Below are 17,308 nucleotides of genomic sequence, written 5' to 3' on the forward strand. Positions count from 1 at the left end.
ACCACCTTTTACTTATTGGAATGCTCATGTTCCTTTGTCTTGGGATCCTCCTTGATTGCTTGAGTCCACATTCCCTTTGCGCTTCCCTATCAGCTTTTTCCAGAAACCAGCATCCCCCATTGGTGCACGAAATTGCAATAACACTTTTGCAACTCCGCACAACTAACCAGCAAGTGCACTGGGTCGTCCAAGTAATACCTTGCGTGAGCAAGGGTCGATCCCACGGAGATTGTCGGCTTGAAGCAAGCTATGGTTATCTTGTAAATCTTAGTCAGGATATCAGAAATTATCAGGATTGATTGTGAAAAGCAAAAGAACATGAAATGATTACTTGTTTTGCAGTGATGGAGAATAGGTTGGGGTTTTGGAGATGCTCCACCTTCTGAATCTCTGCTTTCCTACTGTCTTCTTCATCAAACACGCAAGTCTCCTTCCATGGCAAGCTCGTGTAGGGTTTCACCGTTGTCAATGGCTACCTCCCATCCTTGCAGTGAAAGCTAATGCACGCACTCTGTCACAGTACTGCCAATCACCGGTTTGGTTCCCTCCCCTACCGGAATAGAATCCCTCTTTTGCGTCTGTCACTAACGCCCAGTAGGTTACAGGTTTGAAGCACGTCACAGTCATTCAATCATTGAATCCTACTCAGAATACCACAGACAAGGTTTAGACCTTCCGGATTCTCTTGAATCCTGCCATCAGGTCCTGCCTATACCACGAAGATTCCGATTAAAGAACCCAAGAGATAACTACTCAATCTAAGATAGAACAGAGGTGGTTGTCAGGCACATGTTCATAGTTGAGAATGATGATGATTGTCACGGATCATCACATTCATCCGGATTAAGAACAAGTGTTATCTTAGAATCGAAGCAAGCATGATTGAATAGGAAACAGTAGTAATTGCATTAATCCATCAAGACACAGCAGAGCTCCTCACCCCCAACCATGGGGTTTAGAGACTCATGCTGTGGAAGTATACAAGAACGTGTAAAAAGTGCTATGAGGTCATCAGGTGCGGATACAATGTCAAAAGATCCTATAAATAGTAAACTAGTGTCCTAAGGTTTACAGAAATGAGTAAATGACAGAAAAATCCACTTCCGGGCCCACTTGGTGTGTGCTTGGGCTGAGCAATGAAGGAATTTCGTGTAGAGACCTTTTCTGGAGTTAAACGCCAGCTTTCATGCCAGTTTGGGCGTTTAACTCCAATTTTTATGCCAGTTCCGGCGTTTAACGCTGGAATTTCTGTAGGTGACTTTGAGCGCCGGTTTGGGCCATCAAATCTTGGGCAAAGTATGGACTATTATATATTGCTGGAAAGCCCAGGATGTCTACTTTCCAATGCCGTTGAGAGCGTGCCAATTGGGCTTCTGTAGCTCCAGAAAATCCACTTCGAGTGCAGGGAGGTCAGAATCCAACAGCATCTGCAGTCCTTTTCAGTCTCTGAATCAGATTTTTGCTCAGGACCCTCAATTTCAGTCAGAAAATACCTGAAATCACAGAAAAACACACAAACTCATAGTAAAGTCCAGAAAAGTGAATTTTGATTAAAAACTAATAAAAATATACTAAAAACTAACTAAAAGATACTAAAAACATACTAAAAACAATGCCAAAAAGCATACAAATTATCCGCTCATCACCCATCTTCTTCTTTAATGCTTCCTTTTGCTGTTTCACCTTCCCCTCTTCTTGTTCTGTTAAGTCCTTGCGGACTGCCTCATAACTTGGGATGTCAGGGTGCAAGTTATGCATATACCCAGTCATATAAGTTAACTTGGCCTGAGTGTTTATGCTAAATTCTTCTCGATGCAGTTGCCTTCCTTCATTGAGCACACTAAATTCGTTGAAGGCTTTCATCTAAGCTATCTGGCGTTGGTTGAGTTCTTGAAGGCGTTTGTCCTGGCTTTCTTGCCTTTCGGACACTTGAGTAATGGCTTGGGTGAGGTGGGAGTAATGCTCCTGTTGCAACTCCATTTGCTGTTTCTGCCACTCTCTTTGTTGATCCATCCAACTAGAGAGTAGTTTTTCTTGATGATCCATCCTTTGAGCTTGGACATGTAGTTGTTGTTCTTGTCCCTCCATATAGCTACTTGTCATATACTCAATGGCTTCCTTGATGTGAAACAGATTTATGTTGGTTGGATCATATTGTCCTTCTTGCTGGTGCCCTATTTGTTGGGGTTCTTCTTGGTGAGGTTTTTCTTGGTTGGGCTCTTCTTGTGCAGTTCTTTTCCCTATCTGAGGTCTTCTTTGTTGTTGAGCAGGTGTCATATAGTTTATACGTTGGAGCGTGACTAGCCTCCCAGGATTTACCCATTGTGGATTGTTGTCTTCGAACAACACCTTGGCTTTCATGCATAGTCTCAGGATGGTGTTGAAGTACCAAAGTCTAGCACGCGGATCATTCTTCTCGACTGAATCCTGGATCCCTTCAGCTATAATTTCATGCACATTGATGCTTCCACCCTTCACTAGGCAATGTACCATGGTGGCTCGAGCAATATTGACCTCAGAATTATTTACGGCTGGAAGGATAGACCTCCTTACTAGCTCAAATCATCCATTGGCTTCTGGGATAAGGTATCATCTCCTAATGAACCTTGGTCTCTTATCCGAGTATCTTTCTCAATCAGACCCAATAACACACATATCACTCACAATTTCTTTAAGTTCATCTTCCTCGGGAGCATTACTTATTCTTACTTGATAGCTAAGCTCATCAAAATGTGGTGATTTCAGCTAAAGAGTCCTTGTTATAGCATTGGGGCTGAAGTCCACCTCTGTTCCTCTTACATAACTTTTGAAGGTGGGGGCTGGTGTACGAAATTGTGATCTCTACTTTTCATAACTCAAATAATCCCCGGTAATGAATCCAAAAACTTGGTGCTCAATACCATGGTATAAACATAATTTCACAACTTCGCACAACTAACCAGCAAGTGCACTAGGTCGTCCAAGTAATAAACCTTACGCGAGTAAGGATCGATCCCACAGAGATTGTTGGTATGAAGCAAGCTATGGTCACCTTGTAAATCTCAGTCAGGTAGATTCAAATGGTTATGGATGATATATGAATAACGCATAGAATAAAGATAGAGATACTTATGTATTTCATTGGTGAGAATTTCAGATAAGCGTATGGAGATGCTTTGTCCCTTCCATCTCTCTGCTTTCCTACTGTCTTCATCCAATCCTTCTTACTCCTTTCCATGGCAAGCTGTATGTTGGGCATCACCATTGTCAGTGGCTACAATCCCGTCCTCTCAGTGAAAATGTTCAACGCACCCTGTCACGGCACGGCTAATCATCTGTCGGTTCTCAATCAGGTTGGAATAGAATCCATTGATTCTTTTGCGTCTGTCACTAACGCCCAACCTTCAGGAGTTTGAAGCTCGTCACAGTCATTCAATCATTGAATCCTACTCAGAATACCACAGACAAGGTTTAGACCTTCCGGATTCTCTTGAATGCTGCCATCAATTCTAGCTTATACCACGAAGATTCCGATTAAGGAATCCAAGAGATAAACATTCAAGCTTTGTTTGCTTGTAGAACGTGAGTGGTTGTCAGGCACGCGTTCATAAATGAGAATGACGATGAGCGTCACATAATCATCACATTCATCAAGTTCTTGAGTGCGAATGAATATCTTGGAATAAGAACAAGCTGAATTGAATAGAAGAACAATAGTAATTGCATTAATACTCGAGGTACAGCAGAGCTCCACACCTTAATCTATGGTGTGTAGAAACTCCACCGTTGAAAATACATAAGAACAAAAGTGATCATTGGCTTCGGCCCCAGAGAGGGAACCAGAAAAACCAAGATGAGAATATAATAGTAAAAGGTCCTATATGTAGAGAACTAGTAGCCTAGGGTTTACAGAAATGAGTAAATGACATAAAAATCTACTTCTGGGCCCACTTGGTGTGTGCTTGGGCTGAGCATTGAAGCATTTTCATGTAGAGACTTTTCTTGGAGTTAAACGCCAACTTTTGTGCCAGTTTGGGCGTTTAACTCCCATTCTTGTGCCAGTTCCGGCATTTAACGCCGGGCAGTTTTGAGCTGATTTGGAACGCCGGTTTGGGCCATCAAATCTCGGGCAAAGTATGAATAATTATACATTGCTGGAAAGCCCAGAATGTCAACTTTCCAACGCCGTTGAGAGCGCGCCAATTGGACTTCTGTAGCTCCAGAAAATCCACTTCGAGTGCAGGGAGATCAGAATCCAACAACATCTGCAGTCCTTTTCAGTCTCTGAATCAGATTTTTGCTCAGGTCCCTCAATTTCAGCCAGAAAATACCTGAAATCACAGAAAAACACACAAACTCATAGTAAAGTCCAGAAAAGTGAATTTTAACTAAAAACTAATAAAAATATAATAAAAACTAACTAAAACATACTAAAACCATACTAAAAACAATGCCAAAAAGCGTATAAATTATTCGCTCATCAGGGGCCCTAGTATTGTCTTCCCTGACCGCATTTGCATAGAACTCGTTGATCAGGTATAAATTTATCTTTGTCTCTGGGTTGGTGAGCTTTTGCCAACCCCTCTGTGCAATCTTTTCCCTGATCTTAGGGCACTCATCCTCATTGAACTGGAATGTCAATTCTGGTAAGATTTTCTTATTTTTGATCCGTTCATATTGAAGCTCATGGAAGGCGGTCTTGAATCTCCCGGCATCGGAAGAAGGTTGCTCTATGGGCTCCTTCCCTCTTCTCCTTTTAGAGCTGGATGAAGCCATGAGTGATGGTTGATGTGTTTGTTACTCACAAGATGGATAGGAGGGGGTGTATGAAAATTTTGGTGGATGATGAAATGTGTGTGTTCGAAAGAGGGAAGGGAGATGAATGAGAACAAGAAGTGTACGGAGAAGGTGCAGAATGAGGATCCTTTATATAGAAGAATGGTGGGTGTTTGAAAGGTGTGGATTGATAGTGTTATTTTGTGATGGACGGTTGGGGCTTGACCTTGGATGAGCACAAGGATAACCTCTTTTATGAGGTTCTTGGTTCGGTCTCCAAGGCTATTCACTTTCCAATATTGCATGGCAACACTTTCCAAGATACTCCCCTTGGAGACAAGTGTATAAGTTCCTTGGCATAGTGGCCGAATCTCCCTTCCTTGATTGTCCTATCAAGTACCATCAATACCCTTTTTTGATTTCCTATACAAGACAAAAAGAATGCAAACAGTTAATTGAAATTGTTGGTGGGAAAGATTAAGGTGTGAACTAGCTACTAAAAAAATATTTTTCTTTTGTTTTTGAAATATCTAAACAACTAAATGCTTTTCATGGATACAAATCAATCGACCATTCAAGTTCCCATGCATGCAACGTAGGTAACACCAAACTTGTTTGTGATCATATGGAGCAACAAGATTTGAAAGGGTTCTCATACTATTGAGTGTGTTCAAGCCCTCTTGGTGTGCCTTGAACACCAAACTTATCATGTACTATATGTTGCATGTAGGGATGCTCATATTGTTTGTGGAAGTTGATTTAGTATCCATGAACTTTGCTTTATTACTACTATTAGAGATTAAAGAGAGAGGGTATAGAACATGGGTTGCCTCCCATGAAGCACTTCTTTAGCGTCATTAGCTTGACGTTTGGTCCTTGTCAAGGTGGTTGGTAGTGCTTAAAATCTTCCCCCCTTGCAGTAAACATGTTTCCATTGGCTTTTTTGAGAAGTTCCACATGTTCCAGAGATAAGATTTTGTTGATGGTGTATATTGGAGGCAGCTGAGATGGAATGGTGGGGAGATGAGGTTGTATAGGTGGGAAGTAGGCAGAGACCACTTCATCTTCTGGAGAGAAACCTTCTGTAAGTATTTTCTTGTTTTTTCGTCCCCTTGGGACCTTTTTTCTTCTGTCCTTTGATGTCGCTTTGCTACTTGTGGTTTTCCCTTTGAGGGAAGTTTTATTGCTTGTCTCATACGACCCTGGTGGGTCTGGTTCCTTTTGGATTGCACTTGGTTGATGTTCTTTCTGATCACATTGGTTATTAACCACAGGAGTTCTTAGGGGTAGTGCTTGAGCTCCCTTGTTTGACTCTTCCTTCAGCTCTTTGTTATCATGATTTGCTTCTTGTGAGGGTTTGAAAACATTGAAGGTGAGCTATTCATCGTGTACTCTCAGTACTAGCTCTCCTCGCTCCACATCTATAAGTGCTCTGGCTGTGGCTAAGAATGGCCTTCCCAGAATGATGGGATGAATAGGATTCTCATCCATTTCCAGGATGACAAAGTCTGTGGGGAGGAAGTAGTTCCCAACCTTTACTAACACATTCTCAACCACTCCTATTGCCTGTTTTTGAGTTTTGTCAGCCAATTTGATGATTACATCTGTGTGTGTTAGCTCATTGATTTGAAGCTTTTTCATGAGGGATAAAGGCATTAGGTTGATACTTGCTCCCAGGTCACAGAGTCCCTTATCAATCATTGTTTCTCCTATAGCACAGGGAATGTGGAAACTCCCTGGATCCTTCTTCTTTATGGGTGGCTCTGTTTGAATGAGAGCACTGCAATCCCTGTTCATCTTTGTTGTTTGTCCACCCTTCAATGAACTCTTTCTGGCTAGTAGCTTGGTGCGCGAAATTGTGAACAATACTTTTCACAACTCTCATAATCCCTGGTCATGAACTCCAAAAACTTGGTGGTTCAATTCCATGGCATTACACAACTTCGCACAACTAACCAGCAAGTGCACTGGGTCGTCCAAGTAATACCTTACGTGAGTAAGGGTCGATCCCACGGAGATTGTTAGCATTGAAGCAAGCTATGGTCATCTTGTAAATCTTAGTCAGGTAAACTCAAATGTATATGATGATGAACGAAAATAACATAAAAGATAAAGATAGTGATACTTATGTAATTCATTGATAGGAACTTCAGATAAGCGCATGAAGATGCCTTCCCTTCCGTCTCTCTGCTTTCCTATTGCCTTCATCCAATCCTTCTTACTCCTTTCCATGGCAAGCTTGTGTAGGGTTTCACTGTTGTCAGCAGCTACCTCCCATCCTCTCAGTGAAAATACGTCCCTGATGCTCTGTCACAGCATAGGCTAATCATCTGTCGGTTCTCGTTCAGGCCGGAATAATATCCATTGATACTTTTGCGTCTGTCACTAACGCCCTAGCCTGCTAGGAGTTTGAAGCACGTCACAGTCATTCAGTCATTGAATCCTACTCAGAATACCACAGACAAGGTTAGACCTTCCGGATTTTCTTGAATGCCGCCATCAGTTCTCGCCTATACCACGAAGACTCTGATCTCACGGAATGGTTGACTCGTTTGTCAGGCGAGCACTCGGTTGTCAGGCGATCAACCATGCATCGTGCAATCAGGAATCCAAGAGATATTCACTAAGCCTCAGATGCTTGTAGAACAAGAATGGTTGTCAGTCACCTTGTTCATGGGTGAGAATGGTGATGGGCGTCAATCATCACCTTCATCAAGTTGAAGAACAAGTGATATCTTGGACAAAGAACAAGCGGAATTGAATAGAAGAACAATAGTAATTGCATTAATACTCGAGGTACAGCAGAGCTCCACACCTTAATCTATGGTGTGTAGAAACTCCACCGTTGAAAATACATAAGAACAAGGTCTAGGCATGGCCGAATGGCCAGCCTCCCAGAGTGATCAAAAGATCTCTAGAAAAAGGTTCCAAAGATCCGAAGATTCTTTATACAATAGTAAAAGGTCCTACTTATAGAAAACTAGTAGCCTAAGGTGTACAGAAATGAGTAAATGACATAAAAATCCACTTCCGGGCCCACTTGGTGTGTGCTTGGGCTGAGCAATGAAGCATTTTCGTGTAGAGACTCTCCTTGGAGTTAAACGCCAGCTTTAGTGCCAGTTTGGGCGTTTAACTCCCAATTAGGTGCCAGTTCCGGCGTTTAACGCTGGAATTTCTTGAGGTGACTTTGAACGCCGGTTTGGGCCATCAAATCTTGGGCAAAGTATGGACTATTATATATTGCTGGAAAGCCCAGGATGTCTACTTTCCAACGCCGTTGAGAGCGCGCCAATTGGGCTTCTGTAGCTCCAGAAAATCCACTTCGAGTGCAGGGAGGTCAGAATCCAACAGCATCTGCAGTCCTTTTGAGTATCTGGATCAGATTTTTGCTCAGATCCCTCAATTTCAGCCAGAAAATACCTGAAATCACAGAAAAACACACAAACTCATAGTAAAGTCCAGAAAAGTGAATTTTAACTAAAAACTAATAAAAATATACTAAAAACTAACTAGATCATACTAAAAACATACTAAAAACAATGCCAAAAAGCATACAAATTATCCGCTCATCACAACACCAAACTTAAATTGTTGCTTGTCCCCAAGCAACTGAAAATCAAATAAGATAAAAAGAAGAGAATATGCAATGAACTCCAAAAACATCTATGAAGATCAGTATTAATTAGATGAGCGGGGCTTTTAGCTTTTTGTCTCTGAATAGTTTTGGCATCTCACTCTATCCCTTGTAATTCAGAATGATTGGCTTCTTTAGGAACTTAGAATCCAGATAGTGTTAATGATTCTCCTAGTAAAGTATGATGATTCTTGAACATAGCTTTTTATTGAGTCTTGGCTGTGGCCCAAAGCACTCTGTCTTCCAGTATTACCACCGGATACATACATGCCACAGACACATAATTGGGTGAACCTTTTCAGATTGTGACTCAGCTTTGCTAAAGTCCCCAATTAGAGGTGTCCAGGGTTCTTAAGCACACTCTTATTGCCTTGGATCACAACTTTCTTTCTTTTTCTTTCTTCTCTTTTTTTTTCGGTTTTTTTTTTTTTTTCGTTTGCTTCCTTCTTTTTTTTTTTGTATTCACTGCTTTTGCTTGCTTCAAGAATCATTTTTAATGATTTTTCAGATCCTCAATAACATGTCTCCTTTTTCATCATTCTTTCAAGAGCCAACATTCATGAACCACAAATTCAAAAGACATATGCACTGTTCAAGCATACATTCAAAGAACAAAAGTGTTGCCACCACATCAAATTAATTAAACTATTATAAAATTCAGAATTCATGCAATTCTTTCCTTTTCAATTAAGCACGTTTTTATTCAAGAAAGGTGATGGATTCATAGGACATTCATAACTTTAAGGCATAGACACTAAGACACTAATGATCACAAGACACAAACATGGATAAACATAAGCATAAAATTCGAAAAACAGAAGAATAAAGAACAAGGAAATCAAAGAACGGGTCCACCTTAGTGATGGCGGCTCTTTCTTCCTCTTGAAGATCCTATGGAGTGCTTGAGCTCCTCAATGTCTCTTCCTTGTCTTTGTTGCTCCTCCCTCATGATTCTTTGGTCTTCTCTAATTTCATGAAGGATGATGGAGTGTTCTTGATGCTCCACCCTTAGTTGTCCCATGTTGGAACTCAACTCTCCTAGGGAGGTGTTTAGTTGCTCCCAATAATTTTGTGGAGGAAAGTGCATCCCTTGAGAGGAATCTATCCATCTCCCATGACTCGGAGGTGGAAGCTTTTGCCTTCCCTTTCCTCTTTCTAGAGGTTTCTCCGGCCTTGGATGCCATAATGGTTATGGAAAAATGAAAAAGCAACGCTTTTACCACACCAAACTTAAAATGTTTGCTCGTCCTCGAGCAAAAGAAGAAAGAAGAGAGTAGAAGAAGAAGAAATGAGGAAGAGGGAGAAGGTGGTGTGTTCGGCCAAGAAGGGAAAGAAGGGGTGTTTAGGTTGTGTGAAAATGAAGGGTTGAAGAAGGGTATATATAGGAGAGAGGGGGGGTAATGGTTCGGCCATTATGGGTGGGTTTGGGAGGGAAAGTGGTTTGAATTTGAAGGGTGAGGTTGGTGGGGGTTTATGAAGGATGGATGTGAGTGGTGAAGAGAAAGATGGGATTTGATAGGTGAAGGGTTTTTGGGGAAGAGGTTTTGAGGTGATTGGTGAATGGGGGAAGAAGAGAGAGAGTGGTGGTGGGGTCCTGTGGGGTCCACAGATCCTGTGGTGTCAAGGAAAAGTCATCCCTGCACCAAATGGCATCAAAATTCACGTTTTGAGCCATTTCTGGCGTTAAACGCCGGGCTGGTGCCCATTCCTGGCGTTTAATGCCAGGTTGTTGCCCTTTACTGGCGTTTAACGCCAGTCTGGTGCCCCTTTCTGGCGTTAAACGCCCAGAATGGTGCCAGACTGGGCGTTAAATGCCCAACAGCTAGAATTACTGGCGTTTGAACGCCAGCTTCTTCTCCTCCAGGGTGTGCTGTTTTTCTTCCTGTTTTTCATTCTGTTTTTACTTTTTTCATTGTTTTTGTGACTTCTTATGATCATCAACCTACAAAAAAGATAAAATAACAAAAGAAAATAGTTAACTATAAAACATTGGGTTGCCTCCCAACAAGCGCTTCTTTAATGTCATTAGCTTGACAGAGGACTCTCATGGAGCCTCAGAAATACTCAGAACCGTGTTGGAACCTCCCAACACCAAACTTAGAGTTTGAATGTGGGGGTTCAACACCAAACTTAGAGTTTGGTTGTGGCCTCCCAACACCAAACTTAGAGTTTGACTGTGGGGGCTCTGCTTGGCTCTGTTTTGAGAGAAGCTCTTCATGCTTCCTCTCCATGATGATAGAGGGATGTCCTTGGGCCTTAAATACCAAGGATTCTTCATTCACTTGAATGATCAACTCTCCTCTATCAATCATCAATCACAGCCTTTGCTGTGGCTAGGAAGGGTCTGCCAAGGATGATGGATTCATCCATGCACTTCCCAGTCTCTAGGACTATGAAGTCAGTAGGGATGTAATGGTCTTCAACTTTTACCAGAACATCCTCTACAAGTCCATAGGCTTGTTTTCTTGAGTTGTCTGCCATCTCTAGTGAGATTTTTGCAGCTTGCACCTCAAAGATCCCTAATTTCTCCATTACAGAGAGGGGCATGAGGTTTACACTTGACCCTAAGTCACACAAGGCCTTCTTGAAGGTCATGGTGCCTATGGTGCAAGGTATAGAAAACTTCCCAGGATCCTGCCTCTTTTGAGGCAGTTTCTGCCTAGACAAGTCATCCAGTTCTTTAGTGAGCAAAGGTGGTTCATCCTCCCAAGTCTCATTTCCAAATAACTTGTCATTTAGCTTCATGATTGCTCCAAGGTATTTAGCAACTTGCTCTTCAGTGACATACTCATCCTCTTCAGAGGAAGAATACTCATCAGAGCTCATGAATGGCAGAAGTAAGTCCAATGGAATCTCTATGGTCTCATTTTGAGCCTCAGATTCCCATGGTTCCTCATTGGGGAACTCAGAGGAGATTGGTGCACGCCCACTGGGGTCTTCCTCAGTGGCGTCCTCCTCCTCTCTTTCCTCTCCATATTCGGCCATGTTTATGGCTTTGCACTCTCCTTTTGGATTTTCTTTTGTATTACTTGGGAGAGTACTAGGAGGGAGTTCAGTAATTTTCTTGCTCAGCTGTCCCACTTGTCCTTCCAAATTTCTGATGGAGGACCTTGTTTCACTCATGAAACTTTGAGTGGTTTTGATTAGATCAGAGACCATTGTTGCTAAGTCAGAGGTATTCTGCTTAGAACTCTCTGTCTGTTGCTGAGAAGATGATGGAAAAGGCTTGCCATTGCTAAACCTGTTTCTTCCACCATTATTGTTATTGAAACCTTGTTGAGGTCTCTCTTGATTCTTCCATGAGAAATTTGGGTGATTTCTCCATGAAGAATTATAGGTGTTTCCATAGGGTTCTCCTAGGTAATTCACCTTTTCCATGGAAGGGTTCTCAGGATCATAAGTTTCTTCCTCAGATGAAGCTTCCTTAGTACTGCCGGGTGTATTTTGCATTCCAGACAGACTTTGAGAAATCAAATTGACTTGTTGAGTCAATATCTTGTTCTGAGCCAGTATGGCATTCAGAGTGTCAATCTCAAGAACTCCTTTCTTCTGATTAGTCCCATTGTTCACAGGATTCCTTTCAGAAGTGTACATGAATTGGTTATTTGCAACCATTTCAATTAGCTCTTGAGCCTCTGTAGGCGTCTTCTTCAGATGAAGAGATCCTCCAGCAGAGCTATCCAAAGACATCTTGGATAGTTCAGATAGACCATCATAGAAGATACCTATGATGCTCCATTCAGAAAGCATGTCTGAGGGACATCTTCTGATTAATTGTTTGTATCTTTCCCAAGCTTCATAGAGGGATTCTCCATCCTTCTGTCTGAAGGTTTGGACTTCCACTCTAAGCTTACTCCATCTTTGAGGTGGAAAGAACTTTGCCAAGAAGGCATTGACTAGCTTTTCCCAAGAGTCCAGGCTTTCTTTAGGTTGAGAATCCAACCATATCCTAGCTCTGTCTCTTACAGCAAAAGGGAATAGCATCAGTCTGTAGACCTCAGGGTTAACCCCATTAGTCTTGACTGTGTCACAGATTTGCAAGAATTCAGCTAAGAACTGATGAGGATCTTCCATTGGAAGTCCATGGAACTTGCAATTCTGTTGCATTAGAGAAACTAATTGAGGCTTAAGCTCAAAATTGTTTGCTCCAATGGCAGGGATAGAGATGCTTCTCCCATAGAAATCAGGAGTAGGTGCAGTGAAGTCACCCAGCACCTTCCTTACATTGTTGGCATTGTTGTTGTTTTCGGCTGCCATGGGTTCTTCTTCCTTGAAGAATTCGGTCAGGTCCTCAACAGAGAGTTGTGCTTTAGCTTCTCTTAGCTTTCTCTTCAAGGTCCTTTCGGGTTCAGGGTCAGCTTCAACAAGAATGCCTTTGTCTCTGCTCCTGCTCATATGAAAGAGAAGAGAAAAAGAAAATGTGGAATCCTCTATGTCACAGTATAGAGATTCCTTGAGGTGTCAGAGGAAAAGAGAAATAGAAAGAAGAAGGAGAAGAAGAATTCGAACTTTAATTAGATAAGGTTCGAATTGTGCATTGAGAAGGAGTGGTACTCCATAAATAGAAGGATGTGAGAAGGAGGGAAGAGAATTTTCGAAAATTCAATTAAGAGGATTTTAAAAATATTTTGAAAAATTGATTGATAATTTTCGAAAATTGAAAGTGGAAAAGAAATCAAGTGATTTTTGAAAAAGATTTTGAAATTAAAAGTTAAAAAAAAGATTTGATTGAAAACTTATTTTGAAAAAGATGTGGTTGAGAAGATATGATTGGTTTTAAAAAATGTGATTGAGAAGATATGATTTGAAAACAATTTTAAAAGATATGATTTGAAAACAATTTGAAAAGATATGATTTTAAAAATTAATGACTTGCCTAACAAGAAAAGATATGATTCAAACATAAAACCTTCCTCAACAGAAAAGGCAAAAAATGTTCAATCAAATCATTAATTGTTAGGAAGTATCTTTGAAAAAGGAAAGAAATTGATTTTGAAAATATTTGATTGAAAAGATATGATTTGAAAAAGATTTGATTTTGAAAAACTTTGAAAACTTGAAAAAAAATTGATTTTGAAAACAAAATCTTCCCCCTAGCACCATCCTGGCGTTAAACGCCCAGAATGGTATACATTCTGGCGTTTAACGCCCAAAATGCTACCTCTTTGGGCGTTAAACGCCCAACCAGGTACCCTGGCTGGCGTTTAAACGCCAGTCTGTCTTCTTCACTGGGCATTTTTGAATGCTCAGCTTTTTCTGTATAATTCCTCTGCAGTATGTTCTGAATCTTCAATTCTTTGTATCATTGACTTGAAAAGACACAAATTAAAAATATTTTTGGATTTTTTTAATAATCAAAATGCAACAAGAATCAAATAACAATGCATGCAAGACACCAAACTTAGCAGTTTGTGTACTACTGACACTATATGAAACACCAAGATACTCAAGTCAATAGAATTTAAAGATCAAAACAAAGAATTACATGCATGGATTCGAAAGATATAACAAAAACATGCATTTGACACCAAACTTAAGATGAGACTCTAGACATCAAATATTTTTGGTTTTTTTATGATTTTGTAAATTTTTTTTTTTGTGTTTTTCGAAATTTAAGTGGAAAAAGGAATCAAAATTCTTAATGAGAATTCCAGGAATCCGTGCAATGCTAGTCTAAGACTCCGGTCCAGGAATTAGACATGGCTTCACAGCCAGCCAAGCTTTCAAAGAAAGCTTCGGTCCAAAACACTAGACATGACCAAAGGTCAGCCAAGCCTCAGCAGATCACTGCTCCAAAAGCAAAATTGATGAAAATCAACAAGCTCTTGTGGTGATAAGTTGAAACCTCGGTCCAATCAGATTAGACATGGCCTCTCAGCCAGCCAGATTTCAACAAATCATCATGAAACTCTAGAATTCATCTTCAAGAATTTCGAAAAAAAATAAATACCTAATCTAAGCAACAAGATGAACCGTCAGTTGTCCAAACTGAACAATCCCAGGCATTGTTACCAAAAGCTTGCTCAAAACTTGAACAATCCCCGGCAACGGCGCCAAAAACTTGGTGCGCGAAATTGTGAACAATACTTTTCACAACTCTCATAATCCCTGGTCATGAACTCCAAAAACTTGGTGGTTCAATTCCATGGCATTACACAACTTCGCACAACTAACCAGCAAGTGCACTGGGTCCTCCAAGTAATACCTTACGTGAGTATGGGTCGATCCCACGGAGATTGTTAGCATTGAAGCAAGCTATGGTCATCTTGTAAATCTTAGTCAGGTAAACTCAAATGTATATGATGATGAACGAAAATAACATAAAAGATAAAGATAGTGATACTTATGCAATTCATTGGTAGGAACTTCAGATAAGCGCATGAAGATGCCTTCCCTTCCGTCTCTCTGCTTTCCTACTGCCTTCATCCAATCCTTCTTACTCCTTTCCATGGCAAGCTTGTGTAGGGTTTCACTGTTGTCAGCAGCTACCTCCCATCCTCTCAGTGAAAATACGTCCCTGATGCTCTGTCACAGCATAGGCTAATCATCTGTCGGTTCTCGTTCAGGCCGGAATAATATCCATTGATACTTTTGCGTCTGTCACTAACGCCCTAGCCTGCTAGGAGTTTGAAGCACGTCACAGTCATTCAGTCATTGAATCCTACTCAGAATACCACAGACAAGGTTAGACCTTCCGGATTTTCTTGAATGCCGCCATCAGTTCTCGCCTATACCACGAAGACTCTGATCTCACGGAATGGTTGGCTCGTTTGTCAGGCGAGCACTCGGTTGTCAGGCGATCAACCATGCATCGTGCAATCAGGAATCCAAGAGATATTCACTAAGCCTCAGATGCTTGTAGAACAAGAATGGTTGTCAGTCACCTTGTTCATGGGTGAGAATGGTGATGGGCGTCAATCATCACCTTCATCAAGTTGAAGAACAAGTGATATCTTGGACAAAGAACAAGCGGAATTGAATAGAAGAACAATAGTAATTGCATTAATACTCGAGGTACAGCAGAGCTCCACACCTTAATCTATGGTGTGTAGAAACTCCACCGTTGAAAATACATAAGAACAAGGTCTAGGCATGGCCGAATGGCCAGCCTCCCAGAGTGATCAAAAGATCTCTAGAAAAAGGTTCCAAAGATCCGAAGATTCTTTATACAATAGTAAAAGGTCCTACTTATAGAAAACTAGTAGCCTAAGGTGTACAGAAATGAGTAAATGACATAAAAATCCACTTCCAGGCCCACTTGGTGTGTGCTTGGGCTGAGCAATGAAGCATTTTCCTGTAGAGACTCTCCTTGGAGTTAAACGCCAGCTTTAGTGCCAGTTTGGGCGTTTAACTCCCAATTAGGTGCCAGTTCCGGCGTTTAACGCTGGAATTTCTTGAGGTGACTTTGAACGCCGGTTTGGGCCATCAAATCTTGGGCAAAGTATGGACTATTATATATTGCTGGAAAGCCCAGGATGTCTACTTTCCAACGCCGTGGAGAGCGCGCCAATTGGGCTTCTGTAGCTCCAGAAAATCCACTTCGAGTGCAGGGAGGTCAGAATCCAACAGCATCTGCAGTCCTTTTGAGTCTCTGGATCAGATTTTTGCTCAGATCCCTCAATTTCAGCCAGAAAATACCTGAAATCACAGAAAAACACACAAACTCATAGTAAAGTCCAGAAAAGTGAATTTTAACTAAAAACTAATAAAAATATACTAAAAACTAACTAGATCATACTAAAAACATACTAAAAACAATGCCAAAAAGCATACAAATTATCCGCTCATCATAGCTCCTTTATATACTTGATGTAGGAGGGCATTTGCTGAAGGGCCTTAATGAATGGTATATTTACATCAAGAGATGCAAACATGTCGAGGAACCTTGAATACATTCTCCCTGCTACACCACCCTTAAGCCTTTGGGGAAAGGGTGCATATGGGTTCAGTATCTCCCTTTTCTTCAGCTCTTCCTTGAGTGTGAGTTGGGGTGCATGGTTTCTTTCTTCATGGTTTTCCTTTGGACTGTCTTGGAGGTGTTCTACTTCCTCCATACTCCTCTCATCACTTGTGGTGATCATCTTACATTCTTCCAACCTTACTTTCTTTGTTTCTCCTCTTGGATTCTTCTCCGTGTCGCTGGGAAATCCATCAGTGGGTTTGGGAATTTATTGAGATAGATACCCTACTTGCGACTCCAGTCTCTTGATGTTTTCCCCTTGGTTTTTGATATTGGCTCGCACTTCTTTCTTAAACACCTTATTGTCTTGGACTTCTCTACATATGTCTTCAAGTAGAGTCTCAATCTTTGAAAGTCTATCCTCGGTTAGTGATAGTGGATTGAGATTAGGTGGTTGAGAAGGGTGGTTAGGTGAGTGTTGATAGGATCTCTGTGAGGTATGTTGGTGAGTTGCATTATTGTTGGAATTGTGGTTGTGGCGTCTCTGGTCTTGGCCTTGGTCTTGTTGATTCCCCCATCCAAAGTTAGGGTGATTTCTCCATCCAGAGTTGTAAGTTTTGGAGTATGGATCATGGATTTGTCTAGGTGAGTTTCCAACATAGTTGGCTTGTTCCCAGTCACCTTTTTCTCCTATATTCAATCCTTCTTGAGCTGGTGATGAAGTGATGACTGCTGCAACTTGGTTTTCCTCCACCTTCTTGGTAAGATCTGCTAGCTGCTTGGTGATCATCTTATTTTGAGCTAGCAATGCATCCATGTGGTTCAGCTCCATTACTCCTCGAGTGTTGTTTCTTTCAGAGGCATAGAAGTAGTCATTCTCAGCTACCGTCTCAATGACATCTATGGCTTCTTCAATGGTTTTCTTCTTGTTTAGAGAGCCTCCTGAGGAATGGTCTACAACCTTCTTTGACTCATAAGAGAGACCTTCATAGAAAATGTGAAGTTGAACCCATTCATTG

At 41.2% G+C, this 17,308-nt stretch overlaps 1 non-coding gene across 1 annotated transcript; it reads left to right on the forward strand.

Annotated features, from left to right (window-relative positions):
- Positions 1-12,133: 12,133 nt before the first annotated feature.
- On the forward strand, positions 12,134-12,241 carry LOC130978155 (small nucleolar RNA R71). Its single transcript, XR_009085814.1, has one exon. It is a non-coding gene; the product is annotated as a small nucleolar RNA R71 (small nucleolar RNA).
- Positions 12,242-17,308: the final 5,067 nt, after the last annotated feature.

This window comes from Arachis stenosperma, chromosome 4 (assembly GCF_014773155.1).
Source record: "Arachis stenosperma cultivar V10309 chromosome 4, arast.V10309.gnm1.PFL2, whole genome shotgun sequence".
Taxonomy (NCBI): domain Eukaryota; kingdom Viridiplantae; phylum Streptophyta; class Magnoliopsida; order Fabales; family Fabaceae; genus Arachis; species Arachis stenosperma.